Genomic DNA, 6,000 nt, shown 5'->3' with positions numbered 1-6,000 from the left:
CATTAGTAAGAAAAGGAACTTGACAAAAAGAAGCTAGAATAATCCTTGAATGAATGCTTTCCCATATAGTCATAGAAAATTTTAATTGATTGTCAAAGATTATTTCTACAGCATTGAATTTAGAAAATTCCAAAAGTACAAAAAGGCTAACTTCAATAGAATATTTTATAGTGTTTTTCACAATGTTGGAAACATTATTTGTCACTTCAACAATCACATTGGGACAAATGTCTTTTTCATTAACAATCTTGTTCGAAACTTGTCTAGAAGCATAGTTTTCTACTTGAAATGCAAGTTTTTGAAATTCATGTTGATTAGAAATTAAAGCTTCACTATTAGCAGGAGGTGTTTACTTTAGTTTGAATCATTTCCATTGCCTTTTAGGTTCATTGAACCTCAAAAACCATTGCACTATTATCAAGTATTCTCTCATTTAAAGGTGATTGAAGAACTTTTATCTTTCAAGTGTTTACATGATCTTTAATCTTTAAAGAATACCCAATAACATCTTTTTATTGTCTATTTCTCTTTAATGGCATCGAATGAATACTTGATATTAGGGTATCAAGAAATGTTCAAGGTAAGGTTCATAAGCTTTAGACCACTATTCCATATACCTTATAGTTATGTGATCATCAAGGTTTAAAAATCGAGCAGGGAAGATCAATCTTGCTTTGGTCTAGGAACATGTGCAGATTTTTAAATTTCATTAAATTTTTCAGAGATCTAGAGCAAATATTATTTTTCAAAACTTCAAGAATATCTTAAAAAAAGCCAAATTATCTTACAAATCGGTAAGGATTATAAGGCTTTATTAGAATGGTTTTGTTATATCATATAGGTAGATAGCTTAAGTGAACACTAACAAGGTAGTTGTAATAGGTTGCACTAAAAGTCCCATTATCGATAATTACTTCATTTCTAATCATGGGGAACAAGTTAGAGTTGCATTATATGCCAATTTTAATCAGATTGTATGCTTCATATTCATCAAAGTACTTAGCACTGCCTTCTTTTAAGAAGTTAGCCATCATAAGTGCACATAAATTGTTTGGATTTTTATAATGAGTTGAGAAATAATAACTCAACCATCCATAAACATAGTGAATTGAAAAGCATGCATTTGAAACTCACTTGAATGGAAAGTGTAATTTTGTTCAACCCATTATAAATACTAGCTAATAGTATAATGGCTAGATTAACAATTTTCCCAATAGCTATCAAGCTAGCAATTTTGAATGTCTTTGGAATAATAGATTCAAAATCCTTGCTTAAAGGAACAAATGTGCAAATCCTACAAAAGTTGAAAGTAGCTAAATAAGCATCTCTCTTTGAATTTTCTCTAACTTCAAGTTCTGGACATGTTCTATATGCCATAGTTCCAAAATTTTGATGTTGCCAAAAGATGCCATTTGGGTTATGTGTGACTTTTGGACAAAACAACTTTTTTGACCTTCGAGTAGGAAGCTTCAGGTAGCATAATTTCCCTTAAAACCAAAAGTCAATCCAATCTTTAATGAAGACTTTATATTGCCCTTTCTTCTTCTAGTAGTGAAAAGCTGTAAACAAGTGTTCACAATATCTTTGAATAAATCTTCCTTGATATTAATTATAGTTAATTCCATAGCATTTGGGATGACCTCATCATAAAAACATAAACCATGAATGGATAGGCCACCCAATTTATGCAAATCTCATAATTAGATGAAAGCTTATATGGTAACACTATAAAGAGTATTTGTAACTGGACACTACACTTCACAAAATGCTTGAATAACATCCTTGTTTCAATTATAAGTATATAAAGATGCATAAACTGCATCATATATATTGGTAGCCATCAAGGATTTATCAAAGTGATAAAGCATGTCTTCAGTTTGCTCCCAATATTTTGGTATATAACCAAATTCTCCAATAATCTTAAAGAAAAATCCCCGATAGGCTTTGTTGGAAACAATTCAAGTTCCTGATGTATCAAACTTTTCATGATTTGGAGTTTTATCATGAAAGCTAGATTAAAGGCATATGGCAATAGAGAAGATTGAAGCTTGAAAAAGTTCTATAAACCATTCTTCCAAAGTCATAGAAAATTAGAATGACACCCAACTTGAATAACATCAACCAAATATGGGCTTATTGATAGGAAGAAATATTCCTTGTCTAATATCTTCATCTTTCTTAGTAAAAATGAAAAGATGGTTTTTGTAGTCTTTAAAATACACCATTATTAGAGATTGGAAAAAAAACACATGTTATGAATTAGATTCAAGCATAGCTTTTTTTTACAATCAATAGGTGACATCATAAATAAAGGCAATGCCATCACATAAGTGGAGTATGAACAGATTAAGACATTGTGCGTCAATTATCAAGATTTTGTTGGTGATAGAAAAAAACAAGGAAGTCCATGAATGTAAGGTGTCTAGCATGCATATTATAGTTGAGAAAAATGTAGAAGTGTCAACATGCATGTGTATGGCTTATTAATTTGCTGCCAAGATTAAAAAGGTTTCTACCATGCATGAATATTTAATTGATATGCATGGTATTAATTCTTTAATGATAAAAAAAGAGTTGAGGTGCGAAGAAATAACCAAGCAAGGAATATTTACAGTGGACAAAGTTTTGCTTAATCAAGTGTAATTGCAATCTATTCAAAGAAACAAAGAAATATTCAAAGCCATTCAAAATATTAAAAAAAATGTTTTTACCTTACAACTGAGATAAAAGAATGAAGACAAAATGATTTTGTTGTCAACAAAACAAGAAAGTTCTTAAGTCTAAAGTAAGAAAAAAAAATAAAGGTGAAGGTGATTAAGAACTTTACCTTCTGAATTAAGCCATGGTCTCGACAATCTTGCATGAAATACTTAAGATGATTTTGATATTGATGAAAGACATAGTGAGAGGAGCTTTGTTTTTATAGGGAAATAATCCTATTTTTAATTGGCTTAGGACTACAATACTACCTATGCCTTTTAAAACATATGCTTCACATGCTTTAGGTGAAGAGTTGGAGTCCAATCTTTCTTTGAATAATGATACATGGATCTTGGATGCATTTTTCAATTTTTAGGATTCTAATTGCCTCTTGGATGAGTGGCAAATTTGTTAAGGAAATAAAAGTTCAAAGTAGTTTAGGAAAAACTTTTGCTAAAATCCTACATTTAATGGGGTAAGGAATGTGCACACCAATCAAGATTACAAATCAATTCGTTTAAAATGTTCTCATTGCTATTCAGCTAAGAATTTAACTTTATTTGAAGTATAATTGTTTTCAGGTTAAGGCACATTGGTAGTTCAAAATATCTTAAAAAAAGGATGGTTGCCAATTAAGAAATCACTTCAAATAAAAAGTGATGCCACAACAAATTATCTTTTAAGACTTGCTCACTTGTTACAAGTAAAATTATATGTGATAATGTTTTAAAGGGGCATTTATAAAAAGATAAAATTTTTCATCCAATCACGAAGTGCATATGTTCAGTAAATTTCTTTAATTAATTAATTGAAGAATTTTTAAATGACAAATCAATTATCGACATGTGAATTAATGACATTATTTAAGTTAATAATATAATTAATTAATTGATCTTATGATTAATTAAATATGTCACTTGTTAATTGAAGATAAAACATTTGATTTGACCAATCAGATTTCACTAATGAATCATCAATTTTTATCTTTAATTAAACTATAATTGTTTAGGGATAAAATAAAAAAGGTTGAGTTCCCTTAAAACTCTCTCTTATCTAGCAAATCGGCACTATAAATATAGTGCTTCCCTAGTCACAATTCATAATTCACAATTTTGAAGAGAATAATAAGATTTTGATGACCCAAAACCTCTCCAAAGTCTCAAAAAGCAATTTTTAAAGAATTGAAGAAATTTTGAAGAACTCAAAGAACAAAGCATTCGGGTTCCAAGAATTGTCAAGAAATTGCTTTTCAATCTTATTCCCTTTAAATGAAGGAAATCAATTCTGTTTGTTCAAAATGAAGTCAACAAGACCCTTGAAATATTCAAGAACAAGTCTCAATGACCCTTGAAGCATTCAAGAATAAGTCTACCTGACCTTTGAAATGGATTTTTGTGAAGAAAAGAATCAAAGAATTTTCTTTGTAATAAGAATCCCTAGAGATTGTAATTTTTACAAGTCTGGTAAATAAATTATTATTTATCTCTAATTTTTCTTGTCATATTTTTGACATAAAAATTATGTGTACAACCTTTATGGAGTATTAATTCTTAATGTGAATGTTGCATGTTTAAGCTCTAGCACTCGTTTTAGTGTTGAGATCATGGTTTGATTAAGAATCTCCAATCAATTTATTTATATCTTGGGAATTGATGTCAATTTAAAGGTTATAAATAGTAAATAGGATATTAAAGGAATCATAGCTCTAAATCATGTTTAGGATAAATCTAACCTCTACTTATTCACTTCTAACCAGCACCTAACTAGCTCATGGATTAAAAAACATGCATTTTATTTTCATTCTTAATAACAAGCAAAGCATATGAATAGTTTATATGTCTTGCGCTGTTATGTGTGAATTAGGAAAATACATAAGGGTTGCCAACCTTGAGTGATTTATCAATCATTAATGATGCATACACCAAGGTACCAATAAATTTTACATACATAAAAAGTTCATGCCATGTTATATTGAGCCTCGCTTAATGAGAAAATGGGTGAAATTTTATCAAATCAAACCTATGGGACTTAAGGAATAATGAAAGGGAATAAAATAAAAAAAAATCAAATGAAGGGAAAAGAAGAATATATAAGTGTAACTAAGGAAAGATGTAATGTAACCTAATCTAAATGGAATGTTGTAATGACAATTTATATAAAAAGATGCCTTAAGAGCATATTTAATATAATCCATTGCTTTTACCTAATCTAAATGAGAGGATAAATCATGGCATAATGGAGTGGATTTGCATAAAAAAAATCCATCACTCTATACAATAAAGTAAATCCTAATTTTACTATATGGTATACCATCATGCATTGCTAAAAGTACATATGGCATGATCATGGACAATTCTCAAGATACTCAATATTTGATGAATGAAAAACTAAAATGCTTAAGTTTTAGATAGTATACCTGAGTGGATTGCTTGAAGCAAGATTCAAAAGTACTTGGACCATTGTAGTGATGTATGGATTAATAGTAATGAGCTTGGTTCTAGATTGATCAAAGGCATCAATTGATAATCAACAACAATATTGGTTTTGGCTTGGGAAATTAGGGATAGTTGGTAGCTCTAACTTGATTTTGGCTTGATACATAGGGATGGCGAGGATGAAATCTGGAGTTTATATGAAAAAAATTGGTGAAATGAGGCAAGATGGCATTTTAAATAAGTTAGTGTCAATTAGCTAGATTGTGTTTTTTAGTTTTTGGGATTTTTAGTGTTTCATTAGGTATAGAGCCTTATGCCACTTTGGGGATTTTGACTAAGATTCAAGGCTCCTCAAAGACTATAGGTGACTTAAAAAGGAATTTTTTGAGACTAAAAGTAAAAGTTTTATGTTAGTTTTCAAACTTTGAAAAACCTTCTAAATTGCTAAAGACTAAAGATTTTGAGAGAAGAGGAAACGAATTGCTTGAGGTGTGTTGGAATGAAATATGGATGAGGCTATTTATAACCAAATGCTAAAGCATTTTAAAATAAATAGAGAATTATCTCTCTATCAGATAATTAATTAAAATAATTATCTAGGAGATAAGTCAATAGAATTATCACTTTGAATAATTATCTTACACGTCTCCATTGATTAAATAGTGTCGGTTGGCTGAGACTATTTTTCTTGTCCAAAAAATCTCAAATTCAATCCAAGTTAGTTCCTAAATTGAGTTGGACTCTTGTCAACCAATTGGCAGCCATGAGTATCGATCTATGACCTTTTTATTAGGTTGGCTTAGGTTTAAAATTAAGCCCAAATAATAACCTCATCTAATTAACCTAACTTTTATCAATGTTGAAT

This window comes from Durio zibethinus, chromosome 6 (genome assembly GCF_047325235.1).
Source record: "Durio zibethinus cultivar Kanyao isolate XHJ-2024 chromosome 6, ASM4732523v1, whole genome shotgun sequence".
NCBI classification, from domain to species: Eukaryota; Viridiplantae; Streptophyta; class Magnoliopsida; order Malvales; family Malvaceae; genus Durio; species Durio zibethinus.
Note: the sequence above shows the minus strand (reverse complement) of the source record.